Below are 19177 nucleotides of genomic sequence, written 5' to 3' on the forward strand. Positions count from 1 at the left end.
AGAGATACTAAGGTTGTTGGAAGAATTCAATATCTGGCACCTTACGATAGAGGACCTTCCTTTCCTGCCAACTGTTCTTAGCTTCTAGAAGTCAAACCCAGTTCTTTACATTGTGGGTTCCCCAACATGGCCACTTGTGTCATCAAAACAAGCAAGCCAGAGTCTTCTCAGGAAAATGGGCATTTTGTCTTATATCATGTAGTCCTATAATACAGCCATGCATATCTTGCATCCTCTGTTGTATTCATTTGCTTAGAAGGAAGCCACATTCCAGGGTATTACCCTTGGGCCTGATAATCCCTAGGCAAGGATCTTGAGGGGCACTTCAGAGTCTTTCTGTCACCACTGATAGAACAATTTAGAATTCTATCAAATATGTGGGAGTGCTTTTACTCCATGCCCTCACCAAGAGACCAATCAGATAACGGGGGCTTCCCTGGCTCAGTGGTAAAGAATCTACCTCCCAATTCAGGATACATGAGTTCGATCCCTGGAAGGTCTGGAAGGGGGTCTGGAAGATTTGCCTGGAGGAGGAAATTGCAACCCACTCCAGTATTCTTGTATGGGAAATCCCATGGACAGAGGAACCTGGCAGACTACAGTCCATGGGGTCACAAAATAGTCACACACAACTTAGCCACTAAAAAAAAAAAAAAAAAAGCAACAATTATCTGATTGATAAAAATAAATGCTCTCTCATTGTAGTTTTAATTGACATTTTTCTTCAACCATGTGAGTCAAAGCATCTTTTTACATATTTAATTGAAATAAATATCTCCCTGTTTATGGATTATCTATTGATGGATGCCTGTTTCTCTATATGTTAATTTATTTCTTTTGTATTCTCTTTGTGTTAATGTGTAGAAATCATCTACCTGAGTTAAAAGAGCCATGTGTCTCTATTGTTGAAAATATGTATTTTTATTTGGTCATTTGTTTTTATATTTTCTTTCCAATGCAGAGATTTTTATTTTCTTTATTTAAATATACTGGAGAAAATCACTTACTTTCAGTTCTGTTCACTTAGACAAGACTAAATCCCAGATGGATGAAAGATTTAAATATAAAAGAAATCACTAAGGAACAACAACAACAACAAAAAACACCATGGGGAGGGCAGGTGGGGCGTTAATTTATAATCGACCAGGAATAGAGCTTCTAAACCAAGACCATTTTCAAGAATTCTATGCTAAATAAGGTAAGAAAGTTAGATCAATTTACATATCTGAGATAAACTGATGGCTGGTTGGCCTTCAGGCAGATTAATTATTCAGTTCAGTCACTCAGTCATGTTCGACTACTTGCAACCCCATGAACCACAGCCCACCAGGCTTCCCTGTCCATCACCAACTCCCAGAGTTTACTCAAACTCATGTCCATTTCGTTGGTGATGCCATCCAACCATCTCAGCCTCTGTTGTCCCCTTCTCTTTCTGCTTTCAATCTTTTCCGGCATCAGAATCTTTTCAAATGAGTCAGTTCTTCACATCAGGTGGCCAAAGCATTGGAGTTTCAGCTTCAATATCAGTCCTTCCAATGAACACCCAGGACTGATCTCCTTTAGGATGGACTGGTTGGATCTCTTTGCAGTCCCAGGGACTCTCAAGAGTCTTCTCCAACACCACAGTTCAAAAGCATCAATTTTTCTGTGCTCAGCTTTCTTTATAGTCCAACTCTCACATCCATAAATGACCACTGGAAAAATCATAGCCTTGACTAGATGGAGTAATTATTAAGATCCCAAAAATAGAACCCAGGTCCACTGCCCCAGAAAGGACAGTCCTAACCTAGCTAAGCCCTCTCACAGCAACTGGGAAGTCATTTCCAGCCTCTCCTTATAATTCAGAGGTAAAACTACAAACTGAACTTCTGAGCACAGACGAAAATGAACTCTACAAAAGCATCACTCAAAAGCACAACGTCAATAATGGTGTCCTTATCTATCTTCTCTAAAATTTCAACACTCATTCCACTTTCAAAGTCATTTTCTTTCATTACTTTTTTTCCCCTCCATGGTCTTTTTACTATCTAGTACATAAATGAACTCTTGTTATTCATCTGCTAAGTTGTGTCCCACCCCTTGTGACCCCATGGACTGCAGCACTCCAGGCTCCTCTATCATCTGCTTTCTGTCAGAGTTTGCTCAGATTCATAACCATTGAGTCAGTGAAGCTATTTAACCATCTCTTCCTCTGCTGCTCCCTTCTCCTTTCGCCTTCAGTCTTTCCCAGCATCAGGGTCTTTTCCAACAAGTTGCCTCTTCACATAAGGCAACCAAAGTATTGGAGCTTCAGCTTCAGCATCAGTCCTTCCAATGAATATTCAGGGTCGATTTCCTTTAGAATTGGTTTGGTCTCCTTGCAGTCCAAGGGACTCTCAAGAGTCTTCTCCAGTGTCACAATTCAAAAGCATTAATTCTTCGGCACTCACCCTTCTTCGTGGTCCAACTCTCACATGCATACATGACTACTGGAAAAACCATATTAACTTGTCTCTCCAGTAAAGGTAAGCTTTACAGCTACAAGGACTTTGTCTACTTTTGTCACTGCTGATTCTCTGGAATTAAGCACAGTTCCTGGCACACAGAGCACAGTATGTGATCAAAGTTTTGCTCTTTAATGAACAATTGAGTGAATTAATAAAAGAGAAATACAGTGGAAAGTTATTAAGTGATATTCACTCATACCATACCAGAATATACGAGAACAAACTATACCAGAACAAAAAAGCAGGTCTAAGGAGCTGCTCAGAGTAAAACATGATCAAGACAAAAAGAAATGATAGTAATAAAGGACACAACCTTAGAATAAATACATGCTTGCAAACAAATATGCATACATTCATGTGTACATATTTTTAAAAGGAACACATATTGCAAATGTCTGATATAACCCAAAGTGAAAGAAGTGGACCCAAGAAACAGGAGAAAACTACCTTGAGTGTTTTCTAAATATAACTTAATAAAAATATGAATTAATAAATCAATAAATTGAGAGCTTAAAATTATGATCAAACAGTGTTTTGTGAACAAAAAGGAATTGTTTACCAAGAAAAACAATTAGAAATTCCCATTCAAAGTCCATAGAATTCTCCAGGCAAGAATACTGGAGTCTGGTGCCATTTTCCTTCTCCAGCGGATCGTCCCAACCCATGGATTGAATCCAAGTCTCTTGCTCTGCAGACAGATTGTTTACGGTCTGAGCCACCAGGGAGGCCTTAAAATAAATTAGGAGCAACAAAGAATAGGATATACAAATTTGAGAGAAACTTGAATCAACACAATACTAAAATTTCTTTAAATTCATTTAACAGGTTTCCAAAGGTTGTTAATACCCAGAGGGTAACTTCTAACTGAACCTGACCAACATTTAAAACTTGAGATAGTTACCAGAGACTATAATTCCTCCATTAAAAAATACAGATATTTTATTTGCATCTGACCTGTTTCTCCTTTTTCTTATTATCTTGTTGTTTTACAGAAGCCTTTAATGAAATATTCAAGATGGACCATTTATACAGTTGTAAATTAATTGCTTTCTTTGGATAATCAAGGTAATCTTTGTTTAAATACATTTTATTTTAATTCTTCAAATTCATTTTGTAGAAATTAGAAATATTATGGAATTCTCAAAAAACATTCTATTTAAATTTTTTTTGCTAATGCTGAACGTAAAGAATTATTTACATCTAATTATTTTATCCTGTGATTTTTTAAAATATATTCAACCACTAGGAAAATCAGAATGAAAATTTAAAGCAATATATTTAAAATTAAGTTTTTAAACTTTTAAATAAAAATGAAACTTTAGCAAACTCAGATATCCCAAGTCCATAGTTAACCATGGCAATAAGGTCCTTTGTATTTGAAAAAGTCACTGTCTGGACTCAACCTAGGAATGGCTTACCTATTTCCGGCCAGAACTCCACTGCCGCCTATCACTGTTATCTGCTGTTGATTATTTCTGGGGATAGGAGTAAAGAAAAATTTAATTTTCTTGAGGTAGCAGATGGGATTTTTACATCCCAATTTTAATCATCCAAAATGTAACTTTTTTACAATTTATTTTGACTTTGGATTCCATTCTGCCTGCTAACAGAAAAAAATGGTCTGTGTAATTCCAGGAAAACTTGGTAACTAAATTTTTTTCCTAATTCATTTCAAGATTAAACTCTTTCCATTGAAAATAATAGTTCAGTCAACTCATTACTCTCACATCTTTATCGTCCTCTGGGAGCCTCTGTCCTCATATCTCAGTCTGTTGGCAACAATCATTGGACCCTGTGTGCTATGTTTCTGCCCTTAGTTTCATTCATGCACTTGGAGCACTAAGTGGGTGCTGCCGTGACGTTTGCTTGGTCATAGTTACTCTGTCCTCTGGCTCAGGTTGGGACTTGCAGCTTCTGGAAGATCCACTGATGCCTTTTGGCTACACCTTTGGCAGAGAGGCACAAGACCAGGCATTCTTGGATTCTGCCAAAATTATCCAGCACCTCTTCCTCAGCTCCAACATGTTAAAGTTTGTCTCGAGGAATATGAGTCACTTTTCAGAAACTTCCATCTGTAATTAAATCTATGGCTGCTTCTTCCAATTCTCTAATCTTTCACACAGCATTTAATTTTTTATTCCTTTGGAGCTGTAAACCAAAATCCTTCACTGTTGCATAGTATCGAAAAGCTAACATTCCTGTTACAGGTCTCAGAAGTGTTATACCCCCAAGGGGCCACTTGAATTGATCCACATTTGAACTTCTGTATCTTTTTTTACCATCTTTCCTATTGTATTTTTTGTATGAAATTTCTAAGGTTTACAATATATTACTACAGAATTATATGCATACAATTTATAAATAAAGATACACCTATATTACTATTTGTTATCTAAGCATTAATAAAATTGAGTAATCTGAAATATGACACTTGTGCTTTGGGGTACAGCATTTATGGATCAAGTCTTTTAGGAGAACTCAACAGCCAAGTTTTCCAAAATCAAAACATTCTCTCCAGCAAGACAAATCCTTTTTATTTAAGACTACTGTCTCACCTCGGAATTTCAATAGCCTATTTTGCAACTCAAAGACTATAATTTATTCTTTGTTATTTTTATGTTTTACCAGACTTTGAATACCAGCCTCTGCATAAACTGTTTTTGTCATTTTACTTTAAAAAATAATTATCTCAGCAGCTTGGTCTAGAATGCATTTTATGACTTATTTTGGGGTGGGACTAATTTCCTCTACTTATAGCTTTGGAAAATTTCAATCATACATAACAGTGAAAGTATAGTACAGTAAACAACATTTATCTAGGTTACCTAATTTTTAGCATTATTAGCACAGCCAAATATGTGTTCTCTCTCTCTTTCTCTCATTCACAATAAATTTGAAAATTTGAGAATCATGTTATTTCCCAAATAAACATTTCAAGATATATCTAAAAACAAGGTTGTCTTTTTAAATAACCAATATACAGCCATCAAGTATAATAAATCCCCTCCAGCTGCTGGCATCTGAAATAAAGCAAACTTTCCTTTCCACTAACCTGGCCTGCTTACTGGCTTTTGAGGGTGAGAGCCGCTGGAACCCCCATGCATACCTTTTGGTAACAACAGTACCAATAACAAACCAAGAATAATTCAAGATTACTTTTATATTTGTGCTTAGAATACTTCCCACTGAGAGCAGACAAAACAGTGTCTTCAAGTTCCTTGGGTCGTGTTTTCCCTTATCTTAGTTAATTTGATGTTGATATAAGTGATAACCAAGAAGAGGGCATTAACTTTCCTTTTGTTGCTCAGTCACTGTCTGACTCTTTGCCACCCCATGAACTGTAGCCCTCCAGCCTCCTCTCTACGTGGGAATTCCCAGGCAAGAATACTGGAGTGGATTGCTATTTCCTCTTCCAGGAGATCTTCCGGACCCAGACCCACAGATGGAAGCCACGTCTCTTGTGTCTTGTGTCTCTTGCATTGCAGGAGTAATTTTTTTTTTTTTTTTTTTTTTACCTGTGAAGCCTTCAGAAGAAGCCCTTAACTTTCCTTCCCTTGACTAAACTTAGATATTTTCCCTCTCTAGGCCAGATTTTCCTTTTCTTAGTACTAATTTAGAAAAGCTGCTGTTGTAAAGTCTTATTCTTCCCCATGGAGGTATAAATGCTCTATCTTTCCCAAGGACCTGGAAGCCATTCCTTTGAAATGTAATCATCAAGGAATACCTGGCTCCTATCTCCCAGTCTTTGTGTGAGCAGGTAGGAGCCTCTCCAAGCTGCAAAGCTAACTTCTATCAAGAAGATTCAAGAGACAGAGTCTCCTTTTCCTTTAGGTAAGGCCGATTAGCAAAGACAGATAGCCTAAAATCCTTGTCAAGTTTAATAGTTGTCAGTCTGAGTTCTGAATTTTTTCTCATATGAGAATTACAATCCCTGTTTCTTATTATGCCTATGTTTTTCTTTTCCCATGCCCTTAATTTCTAACCTTTCTGTTTCCTTCATTCTAAGGTTAGTATATATATGCTAGTGAAAGGTACTCGGTTGTGTCCAACTCTTCGCAACCCCATGGATTATGTAGTCCATACAATTCTCCAGGTCAGAATACTGGAGTGAGTAGCCTTTCCCTTCTCCAGGGGATCTTCCCAACCCAGGGATTGAATGCAGGTCTCCTGCATTGCAGGCAGATTGTTTATCAGCTGAGCCCCAAGAGAAGCCCAAGAATACTGGAGTGGGTAGCCTGTCACTTCTCCAGCAGATCTTCCCAACACAGGAATCAAACAGGGGTCTCCTGAGTTGCAGGTGGATTCTTTACCAACTGAGCTATCAGGAAAGCCTCATAATTGGAGTTGTTTTGTAGGCTAATTTGAAATTTCTGTTTTTTAACACTCGGATGAATCTCATCAGTATTTATTTCCATAAATGATTTGATCATTCTTACTTTATCAAAATATGTTGTGTCCGGGTGTGTGTGTGTGTATGTTTCATGCAGACCCTAATTTACTTAGTTAATTGCTTTATTTTGAGTCTTTAGGGATGTTTGCATTCAGCTCTGCTGGTTTCTATATTCATACTAAAATAATTAAAATTTTAATCCTGTTTTGCCTTATTTAGGCAACTAATTGGGTTTCAGTTGAAGTGATTTACCTGACTCTCACTTATTAACAATGGGACAAGGAACAAGCTTATATCACGTTCTCCTTTTGTTGACCCTACTGATCACAGGCTTTACATTACAGTATTTCTATGTTGTTACATACTGTTTTTCTATACATGAATCCACATTTTAGTATGAGACATACAGTTAGATACATTAACTTCCCTCCATTAGTCCTTTTGGAAATTTTCACCCTTTACTTCTTGAATGAGCCAATTTACTAGTAGATTCTTTGGTATTCTTTGGTATTTTTCATGAATACCATTTTCTCTGAATTTTTGCATGTTAAAAATGTTTCTATAGCCTTGAATTTTGGATTGCAGCTTGGCTGGATATAAAGTCTCTCTTCACACTTTCCTTTATTTTATTGAAAATGCTGAAGTCTCTCATGATTTGTAGATTTATTTGAATCCAAAGCCAACTTGACTTTCCTTTTTGGGTAGCTGACTGGGTCCTTCAGTCTAAGGCATTGAGAATTTATTTTCATTTGTTATTAACATCATTATTTTATCAGAATATGTCTTAATTTTGAAAACTCCAGGTTAATTTTTCATGGCATATGATGGTCACTTTAAAAATAATTTAAAGTCTCCTTTTATTTTCAGAAATAATTTTGGATTATAGTATTATACATCATGGGTTTCCCCAGTGGTTCAGTGGTAAATAATTTTGCCTGTGATGCAGGAGACACAGGTTCAGTCCCTGGGTTGGGAAGATCACCTGAGGGAGGGCATGGCAACCCACTCCAGTATTCTTGCCTGGACAATCCCATGGACAGAGGTGCCAGGCAGGCTAGAGTCCATGAAGTTGCAAAGAGTTGAGCATGACTGAAGTGACAGCATGCATACATGTGTTATATATTTTATGTAGTATTATTTTTTCTTCTTCACAATTACATTAAAAATGTAATATATTTTTCCCTATCTTCTAAATAGATCATTTCTTTGTGATCCATTTTAAATTACTTTTAAAAATTTATTTTATTCATTTTTTTCAATGTCTTTATTATACTTTGGTCAAATCTGATTTCCCTCTGGCGATTTAGTACTTCAGTTCAAAATATTTTTTTAAAATTTTTCTTTAAATTTCTCTTCAGTTATTAAATGTTTTTTCTTCAATTATTTTCTTTGGTTATTGCTTATCTAATGTCTTTCAAACTTTAGTTTGATTTTGTTCTTTTATTTTCTGAGTTTTTTTTAACATTTTAAACATTTCTGGATAAGAAATTTATCACACCTGTAGTTTCTTATTTAATGATATTTAATTGTGATTCAGAGAGTGTCTTAAAGTATTTTCTTCTTTGTGATTGGTATTGATGGAGAACTTTTATGATCTGACATGTTTTAATTATCATATGCTATTGTCTTCTTGTCATAGATATCATCTACTATTTTCTATTTGATTTGTAATATCTTATTTTTCTAGATCAGATACAATGATTGATACAATGATTATGTGTAGACAAGGTGAAGCTTACAGGGGAGTGTTACATGACCACTGACAGTATCCATCGGTCCTTGGTTTGAAATTATTGAAAAGGTTTATATGATACAATATGTTCCAGACATAATTTTATTTAACTACTGAAAAAGAAACAAAGCATGCAAAAAAGCACACATTTCAATGGCAGTTTTATCCAAAGCTCATGAAAAATATCAGGACCAAGTTCTAGACTGTACCTGTACCCGACCCACCCCCCAGCCACCAGAGGGAGAGTGCGCAGTGGTTTAGCATCATAATACAGCAACCTGCCTATCCATTAAGCCACTAAGTCTCATAGTTAGCAGTTCTGCCTATCCATTAAGCCACTAAGTCTCATAGTTAGCAGTTCTTATATCTACATACAATTCTTTTGATACCACATGGACTAGTTTACAAAACTTAGCTAACATTAGTAAATAAATTCAGCAAGCAGTTCTGCAAAAACCTAGAATTGTATACATGCTCTGCCACAAATTTGGTATAAGATTTAGATAGCCAGCACTTTCCTAGAACAACTCACAATTCTGCAATCTAATAATCATGATGAGGCTTTGTAGGCTAAAATTAATTACTGAGAATGCAAAACTATTATCTTTCAAAATATAATTGCACAACCCCCATTCCTCTATTTTATTAAAACTTTGGGAAATGCTTATGTATCCCATCTAAAATTTAATTTAATTTTTTAACCATTTTCAAATATGAATGGCCATAAATCTGTCACATTGTGATAATCTTACATAAATAATGCCATTCCTTGATGTGTTCTATAATCAAGAATCTGATTTGATTATTTTAAGCTTCCCTTCAGAATTTTAATTACATTACTCTTCAATATTTACCTATGGTCAGAATGGCAGTTACAAACATTTAACACAGTCCACTTACCTCTAGAAAAATCAATTGCTATGTCACGTCACTAGACCCTGTGAAAGCTGGGATTTTTGTCTCTTGTATTTATGATTAAATCTCAATTCTCCCAGATAGAATTCTGAGGCATAGAATTTGCTCACTGAATAGTTTAAATGTTAAATAAAATTTGAATCTAATCCCAGGTTGGTGCTGTTGTTCAGTCACTCAATCATATCCAGTTCTTGGTAACCCCATGAACTGCCTTGACCATCTCCCAGAGTTTGTGCAAATTTATGCCCTTTGAGTTGGTGATGCCATCCAACCATCTTGTCCTCTGTCATTCCCTTCTCCTCCTGCCTTTAATCTTTTCCAGCATTAGAGTCTTTCCTAATGAGTTGGCTCTTTGCATCAGGAGGCCAAAGTATCGGAGCTAGTTACAGAAGATATAGTCAAATTGATATTTTTATTCTATTGAAAAGACAAGAACTTGGATTATGGCTATATCAACATACAATATTCAAGTTGACTTAATAACTCTGTTAATAATATGCTTAAGTGATATCCTGAAGGAAGTGTCAACAACATAGAGAGAACTGAGGGGAAGTTTAACTAGTCTCCCGCCTGCCAATGCATGAGATGCATGAGATGCAGGTTTGATCCCTGGGTGGGAAGATCCCGTTGAGGAGGAAATGTCAACCCACTCCAGTATCCTTGCCTGGAAAATCCCATGGACAGAGGAGCCTGGAGGGCTATAGTCCATGGGGTTACAAGGAGCCAGTACAACAGAGCACACATGTGATGCCACTCATATGAGTACCTGCCCCTTGAATCTAAGCTATTTCTTCACTACCAATTACAGTACCATATTAGAAAGAACAGTTTAACAGAGGAGAAATTATAGACACGAATTGATGCAGGACGTTGTGCGTATAAAATTGTATTTATAGTATCTAATCGTTATACGATAAAGAAGTACAACACAGGTTACAAAGGGCCTGAGAAAATCAGTGGAGAAAATCAATCTAAATTGCAATCCAAGGGAACATTCCTGAGGGCCCTGAAGATTAAGAATCAAAATTCTCCCAGTCAAAAATTATAGTAAAAGTAAAATGAAATTCTGTGAACTTAATCTTATCAGGGGGCTGCAGATACCTGCTATGGGATTGTCCCCAGGGGGTGAGAACTCGTATCTCCAATCAAGCATGCCCTGTTCTGTGATCTTTGTTAGGGCTTTGGATGACTTGCACTTGGTGACACACATCAGTTAGATACTTTTAACAGCCAAGAAAAGTGATAGTTCCTGAGAACAACTATCACAGCCAAGAAATTCTTTCTTCTTTCGGAACAAGTCCAAACACCCTCACACATAGGATCTCAATCTTGTAATGCCCTTTTGTGAATTGTCAAGTGTAAAACAGGAGCTTTTGTTATCCTGAATAAGCTTCACATGGAGAAGGAAGCTATGTAAATCTCTTGCAAAGCTGCAGGAGGAAAGGAGTAGGAGTTACAACATGTGAAATTTGATAGTAAACTCACTCAATTATTCGCCATAATTTTTTGGCCTGATAAGTATTAGGTGCTGGAAATAATTATTTTTAACCACTGAATGTACAGTTTATGTCCGTGTGGTTGGTTAGCTAATTAGGTAATCTAAAATGAGGGTGAAATCCTAATACATCTCTGATTTTATTTTTGGTAGGTTGTCATTTTGCCTTTCTTGAAATGTACTTTTGCAGGAAACTTTCAGGCCATGTAAAGTACACATTTTTATTGGCATGGCAGGGCAAGAAGCAGGGAAGCTGATTTCATGTGCATTTTTTGCCAAGTCCACTTACCTTACCATCTATTTTGTCTATCTGGCCTTCTCTCATTGTTTAGCCCAGCCGGGAGCCTAAAATCGCCTTGCTACTGGTTGCCACGTGGATCACAGAGAACACAGTGCCCCAGGTCAATGCCACTACGAACAGCAAATCTTAGCAAAGGCACCAAGGAGCCCTGGGAGATTTATCTCATCAGTCCTTGCTCACCTTGGTGATAACTGCACTTCAAAAATTCATGGGTCATTAGATGGCTCAGTCAGTAAAGAATCTACCTGCAATGTGGGAGACCCAGTTTCTGCCCTTGGGTCAGGAGGATCCCCTGGAGGAAAAAATGGCAATCCACTCCAGTATTCTTGCCTGGAGAATTCCATGGACAGAGGAGCCTGGCAGGCTACAGTCCATGGAATCTCAAGAGCTGGACACAACTTAGTGACTAAACCACCACCAGAGTTTACAGGAAGGGAAGGAAACACATGCACAAAAACATGTAAAATTGCATGATATAATTACAAGATGTGGAGGGAAATGGTGTGGGAAGCAGAAAGGAGAAACCACTTGCCTTAAGGGTCAAGGTGGTTCTTCTGGAATCAGAATGTCCAGGATTAGAATCTCATTCTGGTGCTTCCTAGTTCTCTAGTGTTACCTGAATACTATATCCCTTCAATCGTATCCAGCTCTTTGTGACCCCATGAACTGTAGCCCACCAGGCTCCTTTATCCATGTGATTCTCCAAGCAAGAATACTGGAGTGGGTTGCCATGCCCTTTTCCAGGGGATCTTCCTGACCTAGGGATCCAACCCAAGTCTCCTGCAGCTCCTGCATTATAGGCAGATTCTTTACCACTGAGCCACCTGGGAAGCCCCTCTAGTCTTAATGAATGGACTTACAACACTTAGACTCCATTTTTTCACACGAGAAAAAGAAATCTTAACAGCATCAAATCATGACGATCCTAGACTTGTTGAAATTGTTTATAGCAAAATCTGGCACATACATAGAATCAATAAATCTTTCTTGTTGTTGTTCAGTTGCTAAGTTGTGTCCTACTGTTTGGACCCCACGGACCTTAGCCTGCCAGGCTCCTCTGTCCATGGGATTATCCAGGCAAAATTAGCACAGTGGGTTGTCATTTCCTACTGCAGAGGATCTTTCTGACCCAAGGGTTGAACCCACATCTCTTGTGTCTCCTGCATTGGCAGATTCTTTACTACTAGCTCTGTTCAGTTCAGTTCAGTCACTCAGTTGTGGCCAACTCTTTGTGACCCCATGGATTGCAGCACACCAGGCTTCCCTGTCCCTTACCAATTTCCAGAGCTTCCTCAAATATCCAGCCATCTCATCTCTTGCCGTCCCCTCCTCCTCCTGCCTTCAATCTTTCCCAGCATCAGAGTCTTTTCCAATGAGTCAGTTCTTCACATAGGGTATCCAAAGTATTGGAGTTTCAGCTTCAGCATCAGTCCTTCCAAATGAATATTCAGGACTGATTTCCTTTAGGATAGACTGGTTGGATGTCCTGCTGTCCAAGGGACTCTCAAGAGTCTTGTCCAACGCCACAGTTCAAAAGCATCAATTCTTCATCAGTTCTACTAGCTCTATGCTGCTGCTGCTGCTAAGTCACGATTTATTGTACTGAGTCTCAGTTTACTCATCTGTGAATGGAGAATCCCAGTTGTACCAAAATCATGACAGTTGTAGAATTGTTGTAGCAATTGAAACTGCTTGTAGCAAAATCTGGTACACATGCAGTGATCAATAATCTTGACAGCCACTAATTTTATTTAAAATGGTCCAAGCCAAATTGTCTCAGGTCATCTCTGCAGCTGTATCTCTTTCAAACCTCCATAGTAAGCACCATCTACCTCTCCTTTGCAGTGTATTTCACCTCATAGCAGAGGTTGTTCCTGTCTGCCAATCTAATTAGAAGAATGGCTTTTCCATGCTCACATTGTTCAGTCTCGACCAACTCTCCCATGCAGTTTTATCAGGCTGGTGGAGGTTTCTTGCTCTCAGAATCCAGCACAGGTTTCAACTATAGAAGTCTGGTACATTTGTGAGATCTCCTGCCAGAGTGATAAACCTTTTCCTCACTTCAATTTCCGCAAACCTGAAGGAGTTGGCACTTCAAATTATTACATAGGTGGGTGATAATCTCTCTCCTTGGCTTTCCAGGCCCTCTTTGCTTTGAAATCTGCTCCCTCCTTCCCAGATGATGGGCTTACTGTTCAAATATATTCTTCTTCTTGGCAGTTTTCTCCTGTACACAAAACCAGGCTGGAAATGGCTATTTGGAAGGTCTGACTCATTCCTTAGAGAAATGTTTTCTCCTCCCCAGAATCGGCCGAGGGTGGATGCATAAGCACACAGCAATGTCATGGGCATTGTTTCCTTTTTTCCTGCATCAAACAATTTTCTAGGCAGCAAAAAGGGAAAGGCTCATAAATGTATCTAACTTCCTTAAATAAGATGTAAAAGGCAATCTAAGATAATACTTGATTGACTTATGCAATATTGTTTAGATTTATTTCTTTTTATGATCCCATCACCCACACTCAACAGCCCTATAAGGAAAGTATAGTATTATTATCATCATTTTACTGAAAAGGAAAAATAAGCCCCAGGGAGTTAAGTAATTTTCCAATATTACAAATATGTAACTGCAGTAGTAATTATTTGGTCATATAAATATATATATTTTTTACTCTAGAGTATTAACCTAATTACTAATAAATTATTTTGTATACATCATTTTTATAACTATAAAATCTAATAATAATATATCAACATGGACATCAAATAGCCTCTTAATTTCTGGTTCCCCATCAAACATAGTTAAAACATCAGTATGGATCTTTCTTTATGGTACATATTTATGGAATTTTCCTTTGATTCCTATGTGTTATGTTGAACCATATGAAATTGTCATTTGTGACCAACCTTGGCCTATATGAACAATAATTTATTTTGATTAAAACTATATGTAATATCAATAGTACATGAAGTATTCAGAAAATATACATCTTAGTATAGAGAATTCCATTTAGATGAGACTGCCCAGGAGGAAAAGATGGACAAAATGAAATAATTTCTCCCCTTTTTTTCCTGCCTCCCTTCCCTGCCTATCCCATCCCTACACATTATGTTTAGATCAATTTTGAAGTTCATGGATGAAATGCATCCCGTAACATACAGTTATTAAAGATCAAAATATATCCTATTACAAAATATTCACCAAAGAAGAATAATGAAGCCTATTATATACTAATTTGCTTTTGAGGGAAAGAAAAAATATCTCTGGCCTCTCAGAAACTTCCATGAAACATAGTTTCTGGACTGATGTGTTAATTTCTTCAAGAAAACAATCAAAATGCTAAAGCTGAAAATACATTCTCAATAGTTTTGTGTAGATTTCAGCAAGTCAAAACAATTTTTATGAATTACCTTCAAACTAAAAAATGGGAGAAGGTATTAATAAAACTCTGAGCTTGATGCTGGGAAACATAGAAAGCAGAAGGAGAAGGGGGTGACAGAGGATGAGATGGTTGGATTACATCACGGACTCAGTGGACATGAACTTGGGTAAACTCCAGAAGATGGTGAGGAACAGGGAAGCCTGGCATGCTGCAGTCCACAGGGTTGCAGAGTCAGACACGACTTGGCGACTGAACAACAACATTAATAAAAGGCTGCATGGTGACCACACTGGGCCTGGACACAGACAAACAACAGGAAAAACTTCGCCCAGGATCTTGTCAGCTGTGCACATGCATGAGGCGTGCAGACTCTGTGGGCTGACCTAGGGAGAAAATTCATGAGCCTTCTAGTAAAAGAGCAGACATATTAGCAACTTGACTTAAAAGTGCTAGCAAATTTGACTTCAGAATTGATCCCTTGTTTTTGTGTAAACACTGGCTGCAGAAAACAACTGGCATATAGCTAAATAAGTCAGTAAGAAGAGGTTAGGGTAGTAACTGAACCAATTAATGAAAAAGATAGGTTAAATCCAGAAAGGCAGCAAATAAGAATGATTTTCAGTAAGTTTCCCATTTCTCCCAATTTTTAATTCCATAAATGTTGTTTGCAGACAGTTTCCAACTGACTAAATGATTTCTATCTAGGAAATAGACAGTCTCATTCCCAAATGAAGAGGCCATATTTCTCAGGTGAGACAATAGCCCAAGTTGCCTCTGAAGAAAGGAGGGTGGGGAAATGTACAAACAATTGAAAAGCAGTATACACCCATGGTGGATTCATGTTGATGTATGGCAAAACCAATACAATATTGTAAAGTAAAAAATAAAAAATAAAAAGAAAAGCAGAAACAAGTGCACAGGCAGCAATGCTGTAATTCATTGAATTGAAGATGCCATATATTTTACCCAGCACCCTTATTGCTGTCGCATTAAGAAGAAAAAAAAAAAAAAAAGATGACAACCAGTACACAATGTTTCCTAATAATCTAAGAGTTTTCATTTTGCTCTTAGTAGCAGAGAACTTTTACAATTATTTACACAAAGATATTTATCATTTATCTCTCTCATTCAAAGACAAAAATTAAAATACAATCAAAATGAATTAGAGATTGTCCCTCCCCCAAAATCAGTCAATCCAAAAAGCAATCAGTCCTAAATATTCCATGGAAGGACTAATGCTGAAGCTGAAGCTCCAATACTTTGGCCACATGATGCAAAGAGCTGAATCATTGGAAAAGACCCTGATGCTGGGAAAAATTGAAGGCAGCATGAGAAGGGGGTGACAGAGGATGATGTGGTTGGATGTCATTACCAACTTGATGGACATAAGTGTGAGCAAGCTCCGGGAGTTGATGATGGACATGGAAGCCTGGCAAGCTGCAGTCCATGGAGTCACAAAGAGTTGGACACAACTGAGGAACTGAACTGAACACCTCCCCCCAAAAGAGATTATTTGGCCAATTGAAGATATTCCTCTTACAATCAATATTTTTGTCACTAAAAAATATGTGCCCACTGCTCTATTGCTGTTTTCTATACATATTAACTTTTCCTTAGGAGCAAATCATCATGTAATCTTTTGAATGTATTTCAAAAGGCAATTAAACTCACTGCATGTAGTTTAACTGCAAAATAAAGAGATGACAACATGAACAGCTAGAACCAAGTATGTCATTTCATATAATCAATGACAACCATAAAATAAAGGCTTCCTAACTAATAACAGCCTTCCTGGGTGGCTCAGTGGTAAACAATCTGCCTGACAATGCAAGAGAAACAGGCTTGATTCCTGGGTCAGAAAGATACCCTGGAGGAGGAAATGGCAACCCACTCCAGTATTCTTGCCTGGGAAATACCATGGACAGAGGAACCTGGTGGGCTACAGTCCATGGGACTGCAGAGTCAAACACAACTTAGTGACTAAACAACTAAAAATGGCACAAAGTATTCTTAGTCATAAGTAAAATCCCAAGAACACAAATGTTGAAATATAGGAAAAATGGTCTTAAATAGATGAAAAACAGAAATAACAATGATAAGCTTAAAATATATGTGTATAGAACATTAAATAGTTCGAGAACTTAGATCTTTTGCTTTGCATGGCTATAATAACTACTCTTGCCTTTATGTCCGCTTTTGTGCAAAAAAAGCACATTTTCACTACACTTAACACAGTAGCTAAAATGACTAAGCATATCAAGTTTTTGTATATAGAGCAAGGAAAACTCCCTTAGCACATCTAGTGAAAGTCTCTCAGTCATGTCTGACTCTTTGCAAGCCCATGGACTGTAGCCCACCAGGCTCCTCTATCCAGACATGAATACTGGAGTGCAGTCACTGCTTTCTCCAGGGGATCTTCCCAACTTAACTCATCTTGTTGGGTTGTAAATCATTGGCATTAAGTTTGAAATCATTTGGATACTTCCCTGGCGGTTCAGTGGTTAAAAACTTGCCTTCCGATGCCAGGAACACTGGTTCAATCCCTGGTCCAGGGAGATCCCACAGGCCTGAAGGCAACAAAGCCCATGTGACGCAGCTAGGGAAGCCCAGCTACGCCCTGCAATGATGAGCTCCTGCAGCACAGTGAAGACCCAATGCAGCCACAGGTTTTAAAAATGAAAAACAGATGCAATCATTTGGGGATTTCTAATAAATAAAGCATACTCTTAATATATGACCTAGTAATTCTACCCCCAGAGCAATGAGTATATCTATCTACACAAAGTCTTGTACATGAAAGAGTGTCTCTGTATACACAAGCACTTATACATGAAGAAAGAAGTATATCTATCCACACAAGGACTCATAGCAGTAGTACTATTTCCAGCCCAAACTGGATGACTGCAATGTTCATCAGGAGGTAAATGGCATACTTACGCAATAAGAATTGCTCAAATACAGACAGATATAACAAAAAATGGAAGTTAGAATGCTGAAATAGCAATTACCTTTGTTACGTGTGCATGTGTGCCTGTGTATGTATGTCCGGTATACATTGGGAAAGTGCACGAGGAACTCTGTAACCCTAGATATGTTCTGTATCTTAATCTGGCTAGTGATTAAATTTGTACCTATAAAAAATCACTGAACTGTTTAAGTCAGATTAGTATACTAGATGTAATCCATTGTAAGTATGTTATCTCTCAATTTTAAAGTATTAAAAATAATTTACTCAAAGTATCTAAAACATTTATGACTCAATTCAACATAATTCATGTTATTACAGTTCCTAGATATGTTCCAATGGATGTTGGCAATTTGATCTCTGGTTCCTCTGCCTTTTGTAAATCCAGCTTGAACATCTGGAAATTCATGGTTCACATACTGTTGAAGCCTGGCTTGGAGAATTTTGAGCATTACTTTGCTAGTATGTGAGATCAGTGCAATTGTACAGTAGCTTGAATATTCTTTGGCATTGCCTTTCTTTCGGATTGGAATGAAAACTGACCTTTTCCAGTCCTGTGGCCACTGCTGAGTTTTCCAAATTTGCTGACATATTGAGTTCAGCACTTTAACAGCATCATCTCTGAGGATTTGAAATAGCTCTACTGGAATTCCATCACCTCCACTAGCTTTGTTCAAAGTGATGCTTCCTAAGACCCACTTAACTTTCCATTTCAGCATGTCTGGCTCTAGGTGAGTGATCACACCATTGTGGATATCTGGGTCATTAAGATATTTTTTGTATAGTTCTTCTGTGTGTTCTTGCCACCTCTTCTTAATATCTTCTGCTTCTATTAGGTCCATACCATTTCTGTCCTTTATTGTGCCCATCTTTGCATGAAGTGTTCCCTTGGTTTCTCTACTTTTCTTGAAGAGATCTCTGGTCTTTTCCGTTCTATTGTTTTCCTCTATTTCTTTGCATTGATTGCTGAGGAAGGCTCCCTTATCTCTCCTTGCTATTCTTTGGAACTCTGCATCCAAAAGGATATATCTTTCCTTTTCTCCTTTGCCTTTAGCTTCTCTTCTTAGCTATTTATAAGACCTTCTCAGACAACCATTTAGCCTTTTTGCATTTTTCTTCTTAGGGATGATCTTGATCACTGCCTCCTGTACAATGTCACCAACCTCCGTCCATAGTTCTTCAGGCACTCAGTCTATCAGATCTAATCCCTTGAATATATTTGTCACTTCCACTCTGTAATCATAAATTCTTAAAGAGATGGGAATACCAGACCACCTTACCTGCCTACCAAGAAATCTGTATGCAGGTCAAGAAGCAACAGTTAGAACAAGACGCGGAACAACAGACTGGATCCAAATTGGGAAAGGAGTATTTCAAGACTATACATTGTTCAGTTCAGTCACTTAGTCGTGTCTGACTCTTTGCGACCCCATGAATTGCAACACGCCAGGCCTCCCTGTCCATCACCAACTCCTGCAGTTCACTCAGACTCACATCCATCGAGTCAGTG

Source organism: Bos indicus, chromosome 20, assembly GCF_029378745.1.
Source record: "Bos indicus isolate NIAB-ARS_2022 breed Sahiwal x Tharparkar chromosome 20, NIAB-ARS_B.indTharparkar_mat_pri_1.0, whole genome shotgun sequence".
NCBI lineage: Eukaryota > Metazoa > Chordata > Mammalia > Artiodactyla > Bovidae > Bos > Bos indicus.